Source organism: Mya arenaria, chromosome 13 (assembly GCF_026914265.1).
Source record: "Mya arenaria isolate MELC-2E11 chromosome 13, ASM2691426v1".
Lineage (NCBI taxonomy): Eukaryota > Metazoa > Mollusca > Bivalvia > Myida > Myidae > Mya > Mya arenaria.
In genome coordinates, this window is record NC_069134.1 from 21,685,514 (window position 1) to 21,710,449 (window position 24,936).

The following is a 24,936-nucleotide window of genomic DNA, read 5'->3' on the forward strand; positions in this document are numbered from 1 at the left end:
TTAATTGATGGTGCCACACATGGGTTTTACTCTAAGAAATCCTTTGACTATGGATTGAGCCGCGGAGTATTGCCCAGATTAATTTCTGGTGCCACTCACGGTAAATCTCCATAATAATTTTAGGGGTTGTCCTCGGGTGTAAAATACATATTTATTCATAGGTCCAGCTCATTTTTTACCTATGGGTGTACCCATGGGGTATGCCCATATATTAATTGATGGTGCCACACATGGGTTTTACTCAAAGAAATCCTTTGACTATGGATTGAGCCGCGGAGTATTGCCCAGATTAATTTCTGGTGCCACTCACGGTAAATCTCCATAATAATTTAAGGGGCTGTCCTCGGGTGTAAAATACATATTTATTCATAGGTCCAGCTCATTTTTTACCTATGGGTGTACCCATGGGGTATGCCCATATATTAATTGATGTTGCCACACATGGGTTTTACTCAAAGAAGTCCCTTGACTATGGATTGAGCCGCGGAGTATTGCCCAGGTTAATTTCTGGTGCCACTCACGGTAAATCTCCATAATAATTTTTAAGGGCTGTCCTCGGGTGTAAAATACATATTTATTCATAGGACCACTCCTGTGTAAAATGTGTATTTAGAGCTTCATACATATTTTTGGTACCACCGTAGAGGTGTCTCCCTGTATATTTATGGGGCTAGCCTTTTGGTGAATGTGAATTTTTATGCCCCCTTTTGAAAAAAGTGGGGTATATTGTTTTGCACATGTCGGTCGGTCGGTCGGTCGGTCGGTCGGTCGGTCTGTCTGTCTGTCGGTCGGTCGGTCGGAATACCAAATGGTTTCCGATCAATAACTTGAGAACGCTTTGACCGAGGGACCTCATACTTGGTATGTGTATTGGTCATCACCAGCAGATGAACCCTATTGATTTTGAGGTCAGTGGGTCAAAGGTCAAGGTCAGTGTGACCTTTACATGAAAAACGGTTTCCGATCAATAACTTGAGAACGCTTTGACCCAGGAACCTCATACTTGGTAGGTGTATTGGTCATGACCAGCAGATGAACCCTATTGATTTTGAGGTCAGTGGGTCAAAGGTCAAGGTCAGTGTGACCTTAACATGAAAAACGGTTTCCGATCAATAACTTGAGAACGCTTTGACCCAGGAACCTCATACTTGGTAGGTGTATTGGTCATGACCAGCAGATGAACCCTATTGATTTTGAGGTCAAAGGTCAAGGTCAGTGTGACCTTAACATGAAAAACGGTTTCCGATCAATAACTTGAGAACGCTTTGACCCAGGGACCTCATACTAGGTAGGCTTATTGGTCATGACCAGCAGATGAACCCTATTGATTTTGAGGTCAGTGGGTCAAAGGTCAAGGTCAGTGTGACTGTAAGCTGAAAAAAGGTTTTCTGATTGTCCATATTTTATTTTCTTATATAGTAGACAGTAGAAATTTATATGTCACTAAATGCATGAGTTGAAGTATCAGTTTTCAGTGAACATCTAGTTTAATTATGCCCCCCTTCGAAGCAGAGGGGTTATATAATTGCTTTGCACATGTCGGTCGGTCTGTTGGAAGACCAAAGCTTGTCCGAGTGATAACTCAACAATTCCCGGACCTATGGTCATCAAACTTGACATGAAGATTAGGTATGACCAGTAGATGACCTGCCTCATATGCATCCAATGACAAATCAGCTGTCATTTCAGTCCATGCATATTTCATTCAATTGTCCAAATATTTCTGGCAACTTGGCGCTCAGGGGGCATAATGTTTGACAAACATCTCTTGTTATTTATAGGACCACCGGTGGGAGGCGCTGTATTTAATTGTTGGAGTCAATGATCTCGAGGTCCAACCGTGACAACATCTAGATACCTGCAGCAGCCGTCCTACTGACTTAAACATTAATAGCCGGTAAGAACTGTACCCAAAGAATCTCAGAAACAACATTTCTGCAAAAAGAAGCATGACTTGTTTTGAAAATTTGTACTTCAAATTCAACCATACTGATTTTCACCTGTCTTGTTTTCAAAGATGTTTTCATTGTGAAAGCTTATCATTACAACCTGGTTTCGTCACATAGCGCATTTCTAGTTTATATATAAAATCCTACAATGTTTTTCATTTTTTAAGAATATTGCATATTGATCCAATATGATTGATTTCTTTACAGACAAATTGAACTGTGTCATCTTGGAAGCGTGTGTCAACAGAACTCTATCCAACCACCAGCCGGTGACATTGCCAGAATTAAAACTGCATTGGGCCATTCACAGGAACCTCCTTATTTATGGTACCTTATTTATTTATGGAGCCATCGCTTTTAGAGATATGTCTTATGGATTGAGCCGCGGAGTATTGCCCAGATTAATTTCTGGTGCCACTCACGGTAAATCTCCATAATAATTTTAGGGGTTGTCCTCGGGTGTAAAATACATATTTATTCATAGGTCCAGCTCATTTTTTACCTATGGGTGTACCCATGGGGTATGCCCATATATTAATTGATGGTGCCACCCATGGGTTTTACTCAAAGAAATCCTTTGACTATGGATTGAGCCGCGGAGTATTGCCCAGATTAATTTCTGGTGCCACTCACGGTAAATCTCCATAATAATTTTAGGGGTTGTCCTCGGGTGTAAAATACATATTTATTCATAGGACCAGCTCATTTTTTACCTATGGGTGTACCCATGGGGTATGCCCATATATTAATTGATGGTGCCACCCATGGGTTTTACTCAAAGAAATCCTTTGACTATGGATTGAGCCGCGGAGTATTGCCAAGATTAATTTCTGGTGCCACTCACGGTAAATCTCCATAATAATTTTAGGGGTTGTCCTCGGGTGTAAAATACATATTTATTCATAGGTCCAGCTCATTTTTTACCTATGGGTGTACCCATGGGGTATGCCCATATATTAATTGATGGTGCCACACATGGGTTTTACTCTAAGAAATCCTTTGACTATGGATTGAGCCGCGGAGTATTGCCCAGATTAATTTCTGGTGCCACTCACGGTAAATCTCCATAATAATTTTAGGGGTTGTCCTCGGGTGTAAAATACATATTTATTCATAGGTCCAGCTCATTTTTTACCTATGGGTGTACCCATGGGGTATGCCCATATATTAATTGATGGTGCCACACATGGGTTTTACTCAAAGAAATCCTTTGACTATGGATTGAGCCGCGGAGTATTGCCCAGATTAATTTCTGGTGCCACTCACGGTAAATCTCCATAATAATTTTAGGGGTTGTCCTCGGGTGTAAAATACATATTTATTCATAGGTCCAGCTCATTTTTTACCTATGGGTGTACCCATGGGGTGCCCATATATTAATTGATGGTGCCACACATGGGTTTTACTCAAAGAAATCCTTTGACTATGGATTGAGCCGCGGAGTATTGCCAAGATTAATTTCTGGTGCCACTCACGGTAAATCTCCATAATAATTTTAGGGGTTGTCCTCGGGTGTAAAATACATATTTATTCATAGGACCAGCTCATTTTTTACCTATGGGTATACCCATGGGGTATGCCCATATATTAATTGATGGTGCCACCCATGGGTTTTACTCAAAGAAATCCTTTGACTATGGATTGAGCCGCGGAGTATTGCCCAGATTAATTTCTGGTGCCACTCACGGTAAATCTCCATAATAATTTTAGGGGCTGTCCTCGGGTGTAAAATACATATTTATTCATAGGACCAGCTCATTTTTTACCTATGGGTGTACCCATGGGGTATGCCCATATATTAATTGATGTTGCCAACCATGGGTTTTACTCAAAGAAGTCCCTTGACTATGGATTGAGCCGCGGAGTATTGCCCAGGTTAATTTCTGGTGCCACTCACGGTAAATCTCCATAATAATTTTTAAGGGCTGTCCTCGGGTGTAAAATACATATTTATTCATAGGACCACTCCTGTGTAAAATGTGTATTTAGAGCTTCATACATATTTTTGGTACCACCGTAGAGGTGTCTCCCTGTATATTTATGGGGCTGGCCTTTTGGTGAATGTGAATTTTTATTTATAGGACCACCGGTGGGAGGCGCTGTATTTAATTGTTGGAGTCAATGATCTCGAGGTCCAACCGTGACAACATCTAGATACCTGCAGCAGCCGTCCTACTGACTTAAACATTAATAGCCGGTAAGAACTGTACCCAAAGAATCTCAGAAACAACATTTCTGCAAAAAGAAGCATGACTTGTTTTGAAAATTTGTACTTCAAATTCAACCATACTGATTTTCACCTGTCTTGTTTTCAAAGATGTTTTCATTGTGAAAGCTTATCATTACAACCTGGTTTCGTCACATAGCGCATTTCTAGTTTATATATAAAATCCTACAATGTTTTTCATTTTTTAAGAATATTGCATATTGATCCAATATGATTGATATCTTTTCTTTACAGACAAATTGAACTGTGTCATCTTGGAAGCGTGTGTCAACAGAACTCTATCCAACCACCAGCCGGTGACATTGCCAGAATTAAAACTGCATTGGGCCATTCACAGGAACCTCCTTATTTATGGTACCTTATTTATTTATGGAGCCATCGCTTTTAGAGATATGTCTTATGGATTGAGCCGCGGAGTATTGCCCAGATTAATTTCTGGTGCCACTCACGGTAAATCTCCATAATAATTTTAGGGGTTGTCCTCGGGTGTAAAATACATATTTATTCATAGGTCCAGCTCATTTTTTACCTATGGGTGTACCCATGGGGTATGCCCATATATTAATTGATGGTGCCACCCATGGGTTTTACTCAAAGAAATCCTTTGACTATGGATTGAGCCGCGGAGTATTGCCCAGATTAATTTCTGGTGCCACTCACGGTAAATCTCCATAATAATTTTAGGGGTTGTCCTCGGGTGTAAAATACATATTTATTCATAGGACCAGCTCATTTTTTACCTATGGGTGTACCCATGGGGTATGCCCATATATTAATTGATGGTGCCACCCATGGGTTTTACTCAAAGAAATCCTTTGACTATGGATTGAGCCGCGGAGTATTGCCCAGATTAATTTCTGGTGCCACTCACGGTAAATCTCCATAATAATTTTAGGGGTTGTCCTCGGGTGTAAAATACATATTTATTCATAGGTCCAGCTCATTTTTTACCTATGGGTGTACCCATGGGGTATGCCCATATATTAATTGATAGTGCCACACATGGGTTTTACTCTAAGAAATCCTTTGACTATGGATTGAGCCGCGGAGTATTGCCCAGATTAATTTCTGGTGCCACTCACGGTAAATCTCCATAATAATTTTAGGGGTTGTCCTCGGGTGTAAAATACATATTTATTCTTAGGTCCAGCTCATTTTTTACCTATGGGTGTACCCATGGGGTATGCCCATATATTAATTGATGGTGCCACACATGGGTTTTACTCAAAGAAATCCTTTGACTATGGATTGAGCCGCGGAGTATTGCCCAGATTAATTTCTGGTGCCACTCACGGTAAATCTCCATAATAATTTTAGGGGCTGTCCTCGGGTGTAAAATACATATTTATTCATAGGTCCAGCTCATTTTTTACCTATGGGTGTACCCATGGGGTATGCCCATATATTAATTGATGGTGCCACACATGGGTTTTACTCAAAGAAATCCTTTGACTATGGATTGAGCCGCGGAGTATTGCCCAGATTAATTTATGGTGCCACTCACGGTAAATCTCCATAATAATTTTAGGGGTTGTCCTCGGGTGTAAAATACATATTTATTCATAGGTCCAGCTCATTTTTTACCTATGGGTGTACCCATGGGGTGCCCATATATTAATTGATGGTGCCACCCATGGGTTTTACTCAAAGAAATCCTTTGACTATGGATTGAGCCGTGGAGTATTGCCAAGATTAATTTCTGGTGCCACTCACGGTAAATCTCCATAATAATTTTAGGGGTTGTCCTCGGGTGTAAAATACATATTTATTCATAGGACCAGCTCATTTTTTACCTATGGGTATACCCATGGGGTATGCCCATATATTAATTGATGGTGCCACCCATGGGTTTTACTCAAAGAAATCCTTTGACTATGGATTGAGCCGCGGAGTATTGCCCAGATTAATTTCTGGTGCCACTCACGGTAAATCTCCATAATAATTTTAGGGGCTGTCCTCGGGTGTAAAATACATATTTATTCATAGGACCAGCTCATTTTTTACCTATGGGTGTACCCATGGGGTATGCCCATATATTAATTGATGTTGCCAACCATGGGTTTTACTCAAAGAAGTCCCTTGACTATGGATTGAGCCGCGGAGTATTGCCAAGGTTAATTTCTGGTGCCACTCACGGTAAATCTCCATAATAATTTTTAAGGGCTGTCCTCGGGTGTAAAATACATATTTATTCATAGGACCACTCCTGTGTAAAATGTGTATTTAGAGCTTCATACATATTTTTGGTACCACCGTAGAGGTGTCTCCCTGTATATTTATGGGATAGCCTTTTGGTGAATGTGAATTTTTATTTATAGGACCACCGGTGGGAGGCGCTGTATTTAATTGTTGGAGTCAATGATCTCGAGGTCCAACCGTGACAACATCTAGATACCTGCAGCAGCCGTCCTACTGACTTAAACATTAATAGCCGGTAAGAACTGTACCCAAAGAATCTCAGAAACAACATTTCTGCAAAAAGAAGCATGACTTGTTTTGAAAATTTGTACTTCAAATTCAACCATACTGATTTTCACCTGTCTTGTTTTCAAAGATGTTTTCATTGTGAAAGCTTATCATTACAACCTGGTTTCGTCACATAGCGCATTTCTAGTTTATATATAAAATCCTACAATGTTTTTCATTTTTTAAGAATATTGCATATTGATCCAATATGATTGATATCTTTTCTTTACAGACAAATTGAACTGTGTCATCTTGGAAGCGTGTGTCAACAGAACTCTATCCAACCACCAGCCGGTGACATTGCCAGAATTAAAACTGCATTGGGCCATTCACAGGAACCTCCTTATTTATGGTACCTTATTTATTTATGGAGCCATCGCTTTTAGAGATATGTCTTATGGATTGAGCCGCGGAGTATTGCCCAGATTAATTTCAGGTGCCACTCACGGTAAATCTCCATAATAATTTTAGGGGTTGTCCTCGGGTGTAAAATACATATTTATTCATAGGTCCAGCTCATTTTTTACCTATGGGTGTACCCATGGGGTATGCCCATATATTAATTGATGGTGCCACCCATGGGTTTTACTCAAAGAAATCCTTTGACTATGGATTGAGCCGCGGAGTATTGCCCAGATTAATTTCTGGTGCCACTCACGGTAAATCTCCATAATAATTTTAGGGGTTGTCCTCGGGTGTAAAATACATATTTATTCATAGGACCAGCTCATTTTTTACCTATGGGTGTACCCATGGGGTATGCCTATATATTAATTGATGGTGCCAACCATGGGTTTTACTCAAAGAAATCCTTTGACTATGGATTGAGCCGCGGAGTATTGCCCAGATTAATTTCTGGTGCCACTCACGGTAAATCTCCATAATAATTTTAGGGGTTGTCCTCGGGTGTAAAATACATATTTATTCATAGGACCAGCTCATTTTTTACCTATGGGTGTACCCTTTGGGTATGCCCATATATTAATTGATGGTGCCACCCATGGGTTTTACTCAAAGAAATCCTTTGACTATGGATTGAGCCGCGGAGTATTGCCCAGATTAATTTCTGGTGCCACTCACGGTAAATCTCCATAATGATTTTAGGGGTTGTCCTCGGGTGTAAAATACATATTTATTCATAGGTCCAGCTCATTTTTTACCTATGGGTGTACCCATGGGGTATGCCCATATATTAATTGATGGTGCCACACATGGGTTTTACTCTAAGAAATCCTTTGACTATGGATTGAGCCGCGGAGTATTGCCCAGATTAATTTCTGGTGCCACTCACGGTAAATCTCCATAATAATTTTAGGGGTTGTCCTCGGGTGTAAAATACATATTTATTCATAGGTCCAGCTCATTTTTTACCTATGGGTGTACCCATGGGGTATGCCCATATATTAATTGATGGTGCCACACATGGGTTTTACTCAAAGAAATCCTTTGACTATGGATTGAGCCGCGGAGTATTGCCCAGATTAATTTCTGGTGCCACTCACGGTAAATCTCCATAATAATTTTAGGGGTTGTCCTCGGGTGTAAAATACATATTTATTCATAGTTCCAGCTCATTTTTTACCTATGGGTGTACCCATGGGGTATGCCCATATATTAATTGATGGTGCCACACATGGGTTTTACTCAAAGAAATCCTTTGACTATGGATTGAGCCGCGGAGTATTGCCCAGATTAATTTCTGGTGCCACTCACGGTAAATCTCCATAATAATTTTAGGGGCTGTCCTCGGGTGTAAAATACATATTTATTCATAGGACCAGCTCATTTTTTACCTATGGGTGTACCCATGGGGTATGCCCATATATTAATTGATGGTGCCAACCATGGGTTTTACTCAAAGAAGTCCCTTGACTATGGATTGAGCCGCGGAGTATTGCCCAGAATAATTTCTGGTGCCTCTCACGGTAAATCTCCATAATAATTTTAGGGGTTGTCCTCGGGTGTAAAATACATATTTATTCAGAGGTCCAGCTCATATTTTACCTATGGGTGTACCCATGGGGTATGCCCATATATTAATTGATGGTGCCACTCATGGGTTTTACTCAAAGAAATCCTTTGACTATGGATTGAGCCGCGGAGTATTGCCCAGATTAATTTCTGGTGCCACTCACGGTAAATCTCCATAATAATTTTAGGGGCTGTCCTCGGGTGTAAAATACATATTTATTCATAGGACCAGCTCATTTTTTACCTATGGGTGTACCCATGGGGTATGCCCATATATTAATTGATGGTGCCAACCATGGGTTTTACTCAAAGAAGTCCCTTGTCTATGGATTGAGCCGCGGAGTATTGCCCAGGTTAATTTCTGGTGCCACTCACGGTAAATCTCCATAATAATTTTTAGGGGCTGTCCTCGGGTGTAAAATACATATTTATTCATAGGACCACTCCTGTGTAAAATGTGTATTTAGAGCTTCATACATATTTTTGGTACCACCGTAGAGGTGTCTCCCTGTATATTTATGGGGCTAGCCTTTTGGTGAATGTGAATTTTTATTTATAGGACCACCGGTGGGAGGCGCTGTATTTAATTGTTGGAGTCAATGATCTCGAGGTCCAACCGTGACAACATCTAGATACCTGCAGCAGCCGTCCTACTGACTTAAACATTAATAGCCGGTAAGAACTGTACCCAAAGAATCTCAGAAACAACATTTCTGCAAAAAGAAGCATGACTTGTTTTGAAAATTTGTACTTCAAATTCAACCATACTGATTTTCACCTGTCTTGTTTTCAAAGATGTTTTCATTGTGAAAGCTTATCATTACAACCTGGTTTCGTCACATAGCGCATTTCTAGTTTATATATAAAATCCTACAATGTTTTTCATTTTTTAAGAATATTGCATATTAATCCAATATCATTGATATCTTTTCTTTACAGAAAAATTGAACTGTGTCATCTTGGAAGCGTGTGTCAACAGAATTCTATCCAACCACCAGCCGGTGACATTGCCAGAATTAAAACTGCATTGGGCCATTCACAGGAACCTCCTTATTTATGGTACCTTATTTATTTATGGAGCCATCGCTTTTAGAGATATGTCTTATGGATTGAGCCGCGGAGTATTGCCCAGATTAATTTCTGGTGCCACTCACGGTAAATCTCCATAATAATTTTAGGGGTTGTCCTCGGGTGTAAAATACATATTTATTCATAGGTCCAGCTCATTTTTTACCTATGGGTGTACCCATGGGGTATGCCCATATATTAATTGATGGTGCCACACATGGGTTTTACTCTAAGAAATCCTTTGACTATGGATTGAGCCGCGGAGTATTGCCCAGATTAATTTCTGGTGCCACTCACGGTAAATCTCCATAATAATTTTAGGGGTTGTCCTCGGGTGTAAAATACATATTTATTCATAGGTCCAGCTCATTTTTTACCTATGGGTGTACCCATGGGGTATGCCCATATATTAATTGATGGTGCCACACATGGGTTTTACTCTAAGAAATCCTTTGACTATGGATTGAGCCGCGGAGTATTGCCCAGATTAATTTTTGGTGCCACTCACGGTAAATCTCCATAATAAATTTAGGGGTTGTCCTCGGGTGTAAAATACATATTTATTCATAGGTCCAGCTCATTTTTTACCTATGGGTGTACCCATGGGGTATGCCCATATATTAATTGATGGTGCCACACATGGGTTTTACTCAAAGAAATCCTTTGACTATGGATTGAGCCGCGGAGTATTGCCCAGATTAATTTCTGGTGCCACTCACGGTAAATCTCCATAATAATTTTAGGGGTTGTCCTCGGGTGTAAAATACATATTTATTCATAGGACCAGCTCATTTTTTACCTATGGGTGTACCCTTTGGGTATGCCCATATATTAATTGATGGTGCCACCCATGGCTTTTACTCAAAGAAATCCTTTGACTATGGATTGAGCCGCGGAGTATTGCCCAGATTAATTTCTGGTGCCACTCACGGTAAATCTCCATAATAATTTTAGGGGTTGTCCTCGGGTGTAAAATACATATTTATTCATAGGTCCAGCTCATTTTTTACCTATGGGTGTACCCATGGGGTATGCCCATATATTAATTGATGGTGCCACACATGGGTTTTACTCTAAGAAATCCTTTGACTATGGATTGAGCCGCGGAGTATTGCCCAGTTTAATTTCTGGTGCCACTCACGGTAAATCTCCATAATAATTTTAGGGGCTGTCCTCGGGTGTAAAATACATATTTATTCATAGGACCAGCTCATTTTTTACCTATGGGTGTACCCATGGGGTATGCCCATATATTAATTCAAAGAAATCCTTTGACTATGGATTGAGCCGCGGAGTATTGCCCAGATTAATTTCTGGTGCCACTCACGGTAAATCTCCATAATAATTTTAGGGGTTGTCCTCGGGTGTAAAATACATATTTATTCATAGGTCCAGCTCATTTTTTACCTATGGGTGTACCCATGGGGTATGCCCATATATTAATTGATAGTGCCACACATGGGTTTTACTCTAAGAAATCCTTTGACTATGGATTGAGCCGCGGAGTATTGCCCAGATTAATTTCTGGTGCCACTCACGGTAAATCTCCATAATAATTTTAGGGGTTGTCCTCGGGTGTAAAATACATATTTATTCTTAGGTCCAGCTCATTTTTTACCTATGGGTGTACCCATGGGGTATGCCCATATATTAATTGATGGTGCCACACATGGGTTTTACTCAAAGAAATCCTTTGACTATGGATTGAGCCGCGGAGTATTGCCCAGATTAATTTCTGGTGCCACTCACGGTAAATCTCCATAATAATTTTAGGGGCTGTCCTCGGGTGTAAAATACATATTTATTCATAGGTCCAGCTCATTTTTTACCTATGGGTGTACCCATGGGGTATGCCCATATATTAATTGATGGTGCCACACATGGGTTTTACTCAAAGAAATCCTTTGACTATGGATTGAGCCGCGGAGTATTGCCCAGATTAATTTATGGTGCCACTCACGGTAAATCTCCATAATAATTTTAGGGGTTGTCCTCGGGTGTAAAATACATATTTATTCATAGGTCCAGCTCATTTTTTACCTATGGGTGTACCCATGGGGTGCCCATATATTAATTGATGGTGCCACCCATGGGTTTTACTCAAAGAAATCCTTTGACTATGGATTGAGCCGTGGAGTATTGCCAAGATTAATTTCTGGTGCCACTCACGGTAAATCTCCATAATAATTTTAGGGGTTGTCCTCGGGTGTAAAATACATATTTATTCATAGGACCAGCTCATTTTTTACCTATGGGTATACCCATGGGGTATGCCCATATATTAATTGATGGTGCCACCCATGGGTTTTACTCAAAGAAATCCTTTGACTATGGATTGAGCCGCGGAGTATTGCCCAGATTAATTTCTGGTGCCACTCACGGTAAATCTCCATAATAATTTTAGGGGCTGTCCTCGGGTGTAAAATACATATTTATTCATAGGACCAGCTCATTTTTTACCTATGGGTGTACCCATGGGGTATGCCCATATATTAATTGATGTTGCCAACCATGGGTTTTACTCAAAGAAGTCCCTTGACTATGGATTGAGCCGCGGAGTATTGCCAAGGTTAATTTCTGGTGCCACTCACGGTAAATCTCCATAATAATTTTTAAGGGCTGTCCTCGGGTGTAAAATACATATTTATTCATAGGACCACTCCTGTGTAAAATGTGTATTTAGAGCTTCATACATATTTTTGGTACCACCGTAGAGGTGTCTCCCTGTATATTTATGGGATAGCCTTTTGGTGAATGTGAATTTTTATTTATAGGACCACCGGTGGGAGGCGCTGTATTTAATTGTTGGAGTCAATGATCTCGAGGTCCAACCGTGACAACATCTAGATACCTGCAGCAGCCGTCCTACTGACTTAAACATTAATAGCCGGTAAGAACTGTACCCAAAGAATCTCAGAAACAACATTTCTGCAAAAAGAAGCATGACTTGTTTTGAAAATTTGTACTTCAAATTCAACCATACTGATTTTCACCTGTCTTGTTTTCAAAGATGTTTTCATTGTGAAAGCTTATCATTACAACCTGGTTTCGTCACATAGCGCATTTCTAGTTTATATATAAAATCCTACAATGTTTTTCATTTTTTAAGAATATTGCATATTGATCCAATATGATTGATATCTTTTCTTTACAGACAAATTGAACTGTGTCATCTTGGAAGCGTGTGTCAACAGAACTCTATCCAACCACCAGCCGGTGACATTGCCAGAATTAAAACTGCATTGGGCCATTCACAGGAACCTCCTTATTTATGGTACCTTATTTATTTATGGAGCCATCGCTTTTAGAGATATGTCTTATGGATTGAGCCGCGGAGTATTGCCCAGATTAATTTCAGGTGCCACTCACGGTAAATCTCCATAATAATTTTAGGGGTTGTCCTCGGGTGTAAAATACATATTTATTCATAGGTCCAGCTCATTTTTTACCTATGGGTGTACCCATGGGGTATGCCCATATATTAATTGATGGTGCCACCCATGGGTTTTACTCAAAGAAATCCTTTGACTATGGATTGAGCCGCGGAGTATTGCCCAGATTAATTTCTGGTGCCACTCACGGTAAATCTCCATAATAATTTTAGGGGTTGTCCTCGGGTGTAAAATACATATTTATTCATAGGACCAGCTCATTTTTTACCTATGGGTGTACCCATGGGGTATGCCTATATATTAATTGATGGTGCCAACCATGGGTTTTACTCAAAGAAATCCTTTGACTATGGATTGAGCCGCGGAGTATTGCCCAGATTAATTTCTGGTGCCACTCACGGTAAATCTCCATAATAATTTTAGGGGTTGTCCTCGGGTGTAAAATACATATTTATTCATAGGACCAGCTCATTTTTTACCTATGGGTGTACCCTTTGGGTATGCCCATATATTAATTGATGGTGCCACCCATGGGTTTTACTCAAAGAAATCCTTTGACTATGGATTGAGCCGCGGAGTATTGCCCAGATTAATTTCTGGTGCCACTCACGGTAAATCTCCATAATGATTTTAGGGGTTGTCCTCGGGTGTAAAATACATATTTATTCATAGGTCCAGCTCATTTTTTACCTATGGGTGTACCCATGGGGTATGCCCATATATTAATTGATGGTGCCACACATGGGTTTTACTCTAAGAAATCCTTTGACTATGGATTGAGCCGCGGAGTATTGCCCAGATTAATTTCTGGTGCCACTCACGGTAAATCTCCATAATAATTTTAGGGGTTGTCCTCGGGTGTAAAATACATATTTATTCATAGGTCCAGCTCATTTTTTACCTATGGGTGTACCCATGGGGTATGCCCATATATTAATTGATGGTGCCACACATGGGTTTTACTCAAAGAAATCCTTTGACTATGGATTGAGCCGCGGAGTATTGCCCAGATTAATTTCTGGTGCCACTCACGGTAAATCTCCATAATAATTTTAGGGGTTGTCCTCGGGTGTAAAATACATATTTATTCATAGTTCCAGCTCATTTTTTACCTATGGGTGTACCCATGGGGTATGCCCATATATTAATTGATGGTGCCACACATGGGTTTTACTCAAAGAAATCCTTTGACTATGGATTGATCCGCGGAGTATTGCCCAGATTAATTTCTGGTGCCACTCACGGTAAATCTCCATAATAATTTTAGGGGCTGTCCTCGGGTGTAAAATACATATTTATTCATAGGACCAGCTCATTTTTTACCTATGGGTGTACCCATGGGGTATGCCCATATATTAATTGATGGTGCCAACCATGGGTTTTACTCAAAGAAGTCCCTTGACTATGGATTGAGCCGCGGAGTATTGCCCAGAATAATTTCTGGTGCCTCTCACGGTAAATCTCCATAATAATTTTAGGGGTTGTCCTCGGGTGTAAAATACATATTTATTCAGAGGTCCAGCTCATATTTTACCTATGGGTGTACCCATGGGGTATGCCCATATATTAATTGATGGTGCCACTCATGGGTTTTACTCAAAGAAATCCTTTGACTATGGATTGAGCCGCGGAGTATTGCCCAGATTAATTTCTGGTGCCACTCACGGTAAATCTCCATAATAATTTTAGGGGCTGTCCTCGGGTGTAAAATACATATTTATTCATAGGACCAGCTCATTTTTTACCTATGGGTGTACCCATGGGGTATGCCCATATATTAATTGATGGTGCCAACCATGGGTTTTACTCAAAGAAGTCCCTTGTCTATGGATTGAGCCGCGGAGTATTGCCCAGGTTAATTTCTGGTGCCACTCACGGTAAATCTCCATAATAATTTTTAGGGGCTGTCCTCGGGTGTAAAATACATATTTATTCATAGGACCACTCCTGTGTAAAATGTGTATTTAGAGCTTCATACATATTTTTGGTACCACCGTAGAGGTGTCTCCCTGTATATTTATGGGGCTAGCCTTTTGGTGAATGTGAATTTTTATTTATAGGACCACCGGTGGGAGGCGCTGTATTTAATTGTTGGAGTCAATGATCTCGAGGTCCAACCGTGACAACATCTAGATACCTGCAGCAGCCGTCCTACTGACTTAAACATTAATAGCCGGTAAGAACTGTACCCAAAGAATCTCAGAAACAACATTTCTGCAAAAAGAAGCATGACTTGTTTTGAAAATTTGTACTTCAAATTCAACCATACTGATTTTCACCTGTCTTGTTTTCAAAGATGTTTTCATTGTGAAAGCTTATCATTACAACCTGGTTTCGTCACATAGCGCATTTCTAGTTTATATATAAAATCCTACAATGTTTTTCATTTTTTAAGAATATTGCATATTAATCCAATATCATTGATATCTTTTCTTTACAGAAAAATTGAACTGTGTCATCTTGGAAGCGTGTGTCAACAGAATTCTATCCAACCACCAGCCGGTGACATTGCCAGAATTAAAACTGCATTGGGCCATTCACAGGAACCTCCTTATTTATGGTACCTTATTTATTTATGGAGCCATCGCTTTTAGAGATATGTCTTATGGATTGAGCCGCGGAGTATTGCCCAGATTAATTTCTGGTGCCACTCACGGTAAATCTCCATAATAATTTTAGGGGTTGTCCTCGGGTGTAAAATACATATTTATTCATAGGTCCAGCTCATTTTTTACCTATGGGTGTACCCATGGGGTATGCCCATATATTAATTGATGGTGCCACACATGGGTTTTACTCTAAGAAATCCTTTGACTATGGATTGAGCCGCGGAGTATTGCCCAGATTAATTTCTGGTGCCACTCACGGTAAATCTCCATAATAATTTTAGGGGTTGTCCTCGGGTGTAAAATACATATTTATTCATAGGTCCAGCTCATTTTTTACCTATGGGTGTACCCATGGGGTATGCCCATATATTAATTGATGGTGCCACACATGGGTTTTACTCAAAGAAATCCTTTGACTATGGATTGAGCCGCGGAGTATTGCCCAGATTAATTTTTGGTGCCACTCACGGTAAATCTCCATAATAAATTTAGGGGTTTTCCTCGGGTGTAAAATACATATTTATTCATAGGTCCAGCTCATTTTTTACCTATGGGTGTACCCATGGGGTATGCCCATATATTAATTGATGGTGCCACACATGGGTTTTACTCAAAGAAATCCTTTGACTATGGATTGAGCCGCGGAGTATTGCCCAGATTAATTTCTGGTGCCACTCACGGTAAATCTCCATAATAATTTTAGGGGTTGTCCTCGGGTGTAAAATACATATTTATTCATAGGACCAGCTCATTTTTTACCTATGGGTGTACCCTTTGGGTATGCCCATATATTAATTGATGGTGCCACCCATGGCTTTTACTCAAAGAAATCCTTTGACTATGGATTGAGCCGCGGAGTATTGCCCAGATTAATTTCTGGTGCCACTCACGGTAAATCTCCATAATAATTTTAGGGGTTGTCCTCGGGTGTAAAATACATATTTATTCATAGGTCCAGCTCATTTTTTACCTATGGGTGTACCCATGGGGTATGCCCATATATTAATTGATGGTGCCACACATGGGTTTTACTCTAAGAAATCCTTTGACTATGGATTGAGCCGCGGAGTATTGCCCAGATTAATTTCTGGTGCCACTCACGGTAAATCTCCATAATAATTTTAGGGGTTGTCCTCGGGTGTAAAATACATATTTATTCATAGGTCCAGGTCATTTTTTACCTATGGGTGTACCCATGGGGTATGCCCATATATTAATTGATGGTGCCACACATGGGTTTTACTCAAAGAAATCCTTTGACTATGGATTGAGCCGCGGAGTATTGCCCAGATTAATTTCTGGTGCCACTCACGGTAAATCTCCATAATAATTTTAGGGGTTGTCCTCGGGTGTAAAATACATATTTATTCATAGTTCCAGCTCATTTTTTACCTATGGGTGTACCCATGGGGTATGCCCATATATTAATTGATGGTGCCACACATGGGTTTTACTCAAAGAAATCCTTTGACTATGGATTGAGCCGCGGAGTATTGCCCAGATTAATTTCTGGTGCCACTCACGGTAAATCTCCATAATAATTTTAGGGGCTGTCCTCGGGTGTAAAATACATATTTATTCATAGGACCAGCTCATTTTTTACCTATGGGTGTACCCTTTGGGTATGCCCATATATTAATTGATGGTGCCACCCATGGGTTTTACTCAAAGAAATCCTTTGACTATGGATTGAGCCGCGGAGTATTGCCCAGATTAATTTCTGGTGCCACTCACGGTAAATCTCCATAATAATTTTAGGGGTTGTCCTCGGGTGTAAAATACATATTTATTCATAGGTCCAGCTCATTTTTTACCTATGGGTGTACCCATGGGGTATGCCCATATATTAATTGATGGTGCCACACATGGGTTTTACTCTAAGAAATCCTTTGACTATGGATTGAGCCGCGGAGTATTGCCCAGATTAATTTCTGGTGCCACTCACGGTAAATCTCCATAATAATTTTAGGGGTTGTCCTCGGGTGTAAAATACATATTTATTCATAGGTCCAGGTCATTTTTTACCTATGGGTGTACCCATGGGGTATGCCCATATATTAATTGATGGTGCCACACATGGGTTTTACTCAAAGAAATCCTTTGACTATGGATTGAGCCGCGGAGTATTGCCCAGATTAATTTCTGGTGCCACTCACGGTAAATCTCCATAATAATTTTAGGGGTTGTCCTCGGGTGTAAAATACATATTTATTCATAGTTCCAGCTCATTTTTTACCTATGGGTGTACCCATGGGGTATGCCCATATATTAATTGATGGTGCCACACATGGGTTTTACTCAAAGAAATCCTTTGACTATGGATTGAGCCGCGGAGTATTGCCCAGATTAATTTCTGGTGCCACTCACGGTAAATCTCCATAATAATTTTAGGGGCTGTCCTCGGGTGTAAAATACATATTTATTCATAGGACCAGCTCATTTTTTACCTATGGGTGTACCCATGGGGTATGCCCATATATTAATTGATGGTGCCAACCATGGGTTTTACTCAAAGAAGTCCCTTGACTATGGATTGAGCCGCGGAGTATTGCCCAGAATAATTTCTGGTGCCACTCACGGTAAATCTCCATAATAATTTTAGGGGTTGTCCTCGGGTGTAAAATACATATTTATTCATAGGTCCAGCTCATATTTTACCTATGGGTGTACCCATGGGGTATGCCCATATATTAATTGATGGTGCCACTCATGGGTTTTACTCAAAGAAATCCTTTGACTATGGATTGAGCCGCGGAGTATTGCCCAGATTAATTTCTGGTGCCACTCACGGTAAATCTCCATAATAATTTTAGGGGCTGTCCTCGGGTGTAAAATACATATTTATTCATAGGACCAGCTCATTTTTTACCTATGGGTGTACCCATGGGGTATGCCCATATATTAATTGATGGTGCCAACCATGGGTTTTACTCAAAGAAGTCCCTTGTCTATGGATTGAGCCGCGGAGTATTGCCCAGGTTAATTTCTGGTGCCACTCACGGTAAATCTCCATAATAATTTTTAGGGGCTGTCCTCGGGTGTAAAATACATATTTATTCATAGGACCACTCCTGTGTAAAATGTGTATTTAGAGCTTCATACATATTTTTGGTACCACCGTAGAGGTGTCTCCCTGTATATTTATGGGGCTAGCCTTTTGGTGAATGTGAATTTTTATTTATAGGACCACCGGTGGGAGGCGCTGTATTTAATTGTTGGAGTCAATGATCTCGAGGTCCAACCGTGACAACATCTAGATACCTGCAGCAGCCGTCCTACTGACTTAAACATTAATAGCCGGTAAGAACTGTACCCAAAGAATCTCAGAAACAACATTTCTGCAAAAAGAAGCATGACTTGTTTTGAAAATTTGTACTTCAAATTCAACCATACTGATTTTCACCTGTCTTGTTTTCAAAGATGTTTTCATTGTGAAAGCTTATCATTACAACCTGGTTTCGTCACATAGCGCATTTCTAGTTTATATATAAAATCCTACAATGTTTTTCATTTTTTAAGAATATTGCATATTAATCCAATATCATTGATATCTTTTCTTTACAGACAAATTGAACTGTGTCATCTTGGAAGCGTGTGTCAACAGTATTCTATCCAACCACCAGCCGGTGACATTGCCAGAATTAAAACTGCATTGGGCCATTCACAGGAACCTCCTTATTTATGGTACCTTATTTATTTATGGAGCCATCGCTTTTAGAGATATGTCTTATGGATTGAGCCGCGGAGTATTGCCCAGATTAATTTCTGGTGCCACTCATGGTAAATCTCCATAATAATTTTAGGGGTTGTCCTCGGGTGTAAAATAACATATTTATTCATAGGTCCAGCTCATTTTTAGCTCGTCTGTTTTTCGAAGAAAAAAAGTCGAGTTATTGTGATAGCCTTGGCGTCGTCGGCGTCGTCTGCGTCTGCGTCTGCGTCTGCGTCGTCGTCGTCGTCCAAAAACTTTAACCTTACCTCATAACTCAAAAACCGTTCAACATTTTCACATTAAACTTGCTACACGTGTTCCTATTAACACTATGCATGTTTATAGCAGGTCATATAATTTTGCCTTTAATTAATATTGAGTTATCCCCCCTTTTCGACTTGGAAAAAACAGACGAGCGTTGGCACCCACTCCGCGGTGCTCTTGTTTACCTATGGGTGTACCCATGGGGTATGCCCATATATTAATTGATGGTGCCACCCATGGGTTTTACTCAAAGAAATCCTTTGACTATGGATTGAGCCGCGGAGTATTGCCCAGATTAATTTCTGGTGCCACTCACGGTAAATCTCCATAATAATTTTAGGGGTTGTCCTCGGGTGTAAAATACATATTTATTCAAAGGACCAGCTCATTTTTTACCTATGGGTGTACCCATGGGGTATGCCCATATATTAATTGATGGTGCCACACATGGGTTTTACTCAAAGAAATCCTTTGACTATGGATTGAGCTGCGGAGTATTGCCCAGATTAATTTCTGGTGCCACTCACGGTAAATCTCCATAATAATTTTAGGGGTTGTCCTCGGGTGTAAAATACATATTTATTCATAGGTCCAGCTCATTTTTTACCTATGGGTGTACCCATGGGGTATGCCCATATATTAATTGATGGTGCCACACATGGGTTTTACTCTAAGAAATCCTTTGACTATGGATTGAGCCGCGGAGTATTGCCCAGATTAATTTCTGGTGCCACTCACGGTAAATCTCCATAATAATTTTAGGGGTTGTCCTCGGGTGTAAAATACATATTTATTCATAGGTCCAGCTCATTTTTTACCTATGGGTGTACCCATGGGGTATGCCCATATATTAATTGATGGTGCCACACATGGGTTTTACTCAAAGAAATCCTTTGACTATGGATTGAGCCGCGGAGTATTGCCCAGATTAATTTCTGGTGCCACTCACGGTTAATCTCCATAATAATTTTAGGGGTTGTCCTCGGGTGTAAAATACATATTGATTCATAGGACCAGCTCATCTTTTACCTATGGGTGTACCCATGGGGTATGCCCATATATTAATTGATGGTGCCAACCATGGGTTTTACTCAAAGAAGTCCCTTGACTATGGATTGAGCCGCGGAGTATTGCCCAGGTTAATTTCTGGTGCCACTCACGGTAAATCTCCATTATAATTTTTAGGGGCTGTCCTCGGGTGTAAAATACATATTTATTCATAGGACCACTCCTGTGTAAAATGTGTATTTAGAGCTTCATACATATTTTTGGTACCACCGTAGAGGTGTCTCCCTGTATATTTATGGGGCTAGCCTTTTGGTGAATGTGAATTTTTATTTATAGGACCACCGGTGGGAGGCGCTGTATTTAATTGTTGGAGTCAATGATCTCGAGGTCCAACCGTGACAACATCTAGATACCTGCAGCAGCCGTCCTACTGACTAAAACATTAATAGCCGGTAAGAACTGTACCCAAAGAATCTCAGAAACAACATTTCTGCAAAAAGAAGCATGACTTGTTTTGAAAATTTGTACTTCAAATTCAACCATACTGATTTTCACCTGTCTTGTTTTCAAAGATGTTTTCATTGTGAAAGCTTATCATTACAACCTGGTTTCGTCACATAGCGCATTTCTAGTTTATATATAAAATCCTACAATGTTTTTCATTTTTTAAGAATATTGCATATTGATCCAATATGACTGATATCTTTTCTTTACAGACAAATTGAACTGTGTCATCTTGGAAGCGTGTGTCAACAGAATTCTATCCAACCACCAGCCGGTGACATTGCCAGAATTAAAACTGCATTGGGCCATTCACAGGAACCTCCTTATTTATGGTACCTTATTTATTTATGGAGCCATCGCTTTTAGAGATATGTCTTATGGATTGAGCCGCGGAGTATTGCCCAGATTAATTTCTGGTGCCACTCACGGTAAATCTCCATAATAATATTAGGGGTTGTCCTCGGGTGTAAAATACATATTTATTCATAGGTCCAGCTCATTTTTTACCTATGGGTGTACCCATGGGGTATGCCCATATATTAATTGATGGTGCCACACATGGGTTTTACTCAAAGAAATCCTTTGACTATGGATTGAGCCGCGGAGTATTGCCCAGATTAATTTCTGGTGCCACTCACGGTAAATCTCCATAATAATTTTAGGGGTTGTCCTCGGGTGTAAAATACATATTTATTCATAGGTCCAGCTCATTTTTTACCTATGGGTGTACCCATGGGGTATGCCCATATATTAATTGATGGTGCCACACATGGGTTTTACTCAAAGAAATCCTTTGACTATGGATTGAGCCGCGGAGTATTGCCCAGATTAATTTCTGGTGCCACTCACGGTAAATCTCCATAATAATTTTAGGGGTTGTCCTCGGGTGTAAAATACATATTTATTCATAGGTCCAGCTCATTTTTTACCTATGGGTGTACCCATGGGGTGCCCATATATTAATTGATGGTGCCACCCATGGGTTTTACTCAAAGAAATCCTTTGACTATGGATTGAGCCGCGGAGTATTGCCAAGATTAATTTCTGGTGCCACTCACGGTAAATCTCCATAATAATTTTAGGGGTTGTCCTCGGGTGTAAAATACATATTTATTCATAGGACCAGCTCATTTTTTACCTATGGGTATACCCATGGGGTATGCCCATATATTAATTGATGGTGCCACCCATGGGTTTTACTCAAAGAAATCCTTTGACTATGGATTGAGCCGCGGAGTATTGCCCAGATTAATTTCTGGTGCCACTCACGGTAAATCTCCATAATAATTTTAGGGGCTGTCCTCGGGTGTAAAATACATATTTATTCATAGGACCAGCTCATTTTTTACCTATGGGTGTACCCATGGGGTATGCCCATATATTAATTGATGTTGCCAACCATGGGTTTTACTCAAAGAAGTCCCTTGACTATGGATTGAGCCGCGGAGTATTGCCCAGGTTAATTTCTGGTGCCACTCACGGTAAATCTCCATAATAATTTTTAGGGGCTGTCCTCGGGTGTAAAATACATATTTATTCATAGGACCACTCCTGTGTAAAATGTGTATTTAGAGCTTCATACATATTTTTGGTACCACCGTAGAGGTGTCTCCCTGTATATTTATGGGGCTAGCCTTTTGGTGAATGTGAATTTTTATTTATAGGACCACCGGTGGGAGGCGCTGTATTTAATTGTTGGAGTCAATGATCTCGAGGTCCAACCGTGACAACATCTAGATACCTGCAGCAGCCGTCCTACTGACTTAAACATTAATAGCCGGTAAGAACTGTACCCAAAGAATCTCAGAAACAACATTTCTGCAAAAAGAAGCATGACTTGTTTTGAAAATTTGTACTTCAAATTCAACCATACTGATTTTCACCTGTCTTGTTTTCAAAGATGTTTTCATTGTGAAAGCTTATCATTACAACCTGGTTTCGTCACATAGCGCATTTCTAGTTTATATATAAAATCCTACAATGTTTTTCATTTTTTAAGAATATTGCATATTAATCCAATATCATTGATATCTTTTCTTTACAGACAAATTGAACTGTGTCATCTTGGAAGCGTGTGTCAACAGTATTCTATCCAACCACCAGCCGGTGACATTGCCAGAATTAAAACTGCATTGGGCCATTCACAGGAACCTCCTTATTTATGGTACCTTATTTATTTATGGAGCCATCGCTTTTAGAGATATGTCTTATGGATTGAGCCGCGGAGTATTGCCCAGATTAATTTCTGGTGCCACTCATGGTAAATCTCCATAATAATTTTAGGGGTTGTCCTCGGGTGTAAAATAACATATTTATTCATAGGTCCAGCTCATTTTTAGCTCGTCTGTTTTTCGAAGAAAAAAAGTCGAGTTATTGTGATAGCCTTGGCGTCGTCGGCGTCGTCTGCGTCTGCGTCTGCGTCTGCGTCGTCGTCGTCGTCCAAAAACTTTAACCTTACCTCATAACTCAAAAACCGTTCAACATTTTCACATTAAACTTGCTACACGTGTTCCTATTAACACTATGCATGTTTATAGCAGGTCATATAATTTTGCCTTTAATTAATATTGAGTTATCCCCCCTTTTCGACTTGGAAAAAACAGACGAGCGTTGGCACCCACTCCGCGGTGCTCTTGTTTACCTATGGGTGTACCCATGGGGTATGCCCATATATTAATTGATGGTGCCACCCATGGGTTTTACTCAAAGAAATCCTTTGACTATGGATTGAGCCGCGGAGTATTGCCCAGATTAATTTCTGGTGCCACTCACGGTAAATCTCCATAATAATTTTAGGGGTTGTCCTCGGGTGTAAAATACATATTTATTCAAAGGACCAGCTCATTTTTTACCTATGGGTGTACCCATGGGGTATGCCCATATATTAATTGATGGTGCCACACATGGGTTTTACTCAAAGAAATCCTTTGACTATGGATTGAGCTGCGGAGTATTGCCCAGATTAATTTCTGGTGCCACTCACGGTAAATCTCCATAATAATTTTAGGGGTTGTCCTCGGGTGTAAAATACATATTTATTCATAGGTCCAGCTCATTTTTTACCTATGGGTGTACCCATGGGGTATGCCCATATATTAATTGATGGTGCCACACATGGGTTTTACTCTAAGAAATCCTTTGACTATGGATTGAGCCGCGGAGTATTGCCCAGATTAATTTCTGGTGCCACTCACGGTAAATCTCCATAATAATTTTAGGGGTTGTCCTCGGGTGTAAAATACATATTTATTCATAGGTCCAGCTCATTTTTTACCTATGGGTGTACCCATGGGGTATGCCCATATATTAATTGATGGTGCCACACATGGGTTTTACTCAAAGAAATCCTTTGACTATGGATTGAGCCGCGGAGTATTGCCCAGATTAATTTCTGGTGCCACTCACGGTAAATCTCCATAATAATTTTAGGGGCTGTCCTCGGGTGTAAAATACATATTTATTCATAGGTCCAGCTCATTTTTTACCTATGGGTGTACCCATGGGGTATGCCCATATATTAATTGATGGTGCCACACATGGGTTTTACTCAAAGAAATCCTTTGACTATGGATTGAGCCGCGGAGTATTGCCCAGATTAATTTCTGGTGCCACTCACGGTTAATCTCCATAATAATTTTAGGGGTTGTCCTCGGGTGTAAAATACATATTGATTCATAGGACCAGCTCATCTTTTACCTATGGGTGTACCCATGGGGTATGCCCATATATTAATTGATGGTGCCAACCATGGGTTTTACTCAAAGAA

The 24,936-nt window shown here is 40.2% G+C and overlaps 4 long non-coding RNA genes across 4 annotated transcripts; all 4 read left to right on the forward strand.

Annotated features, from left to right (window-relative positions):
• Nucleotides 1–1,786: 1,786 nt before the first annotated feature.
• LOC128214528 (uncharacterized) lies at nucleotides 1,787–9,282 on the forward strand. The gene is made up of 7 exons (XR_008257932.1): nucleotides 1,787–1,897; nucleotides 2,157–2,276; nucleotides 4,031–4,146; nucleotides 4,411–4,530; nucleotides 6,495–6,610; nucleotides 6,875–6,994; nucleotides 9,173–9,282. It is a non-coding gene; the product is annotated as an uncharacterized LOC128214528 (long non-coding RNA).
• Nucleotides 9,283–9,559: 277 nt separating this feature from the next.
• Nucleotides 9,560–15,243, forward strand: LOC128215009 (uncharacterized). The gene is made up of 4 exons (XR_008258026.1): nucleotides 9,560–9,672; nucleotides 12,456–12,571; nucleotides 12,836–12,955; nucleotides 15,134–15,243. It is a non-coding gene; the product is annotated as an uncharacterized LOC128215009 (long non-coding RNA).
• Nucleotides 15,244–15,520: 277 nt separating this feature from the next.
• LOC128214730 (uncharacterized) lies at nucleotides 15,521–19,285 on the forward strand. The gene is made up of 3 exons (XR_008257967.1): nucleotides 15,521–15,633; nucleotides 18,867–18,982; nucleotides 19,247–19,285. It is a non-coding gene; the product is annotated as an uncharacterized LOC128214730 (long non-coding RNA).
• Nucleotides 19,286–21,387: 2,102 nt separating this feature from the next.
• LOC128214968 (uncharacterized) lies at nucleotides 21,388–23,253 on the forward strand. Its single transcript, XR_008258010.1, has 3 exons — nucleotides 21,388–21,502; nucleotides 22,835–22,950; nucleotides 23,215–23,253. It is a non-coding gene; the product is annotated as an uncharacterized LOC128214968 (long non-coding RNA).
• Nucleotides 23,254–24,936: the final 1,683 nt, after the last annotated feature.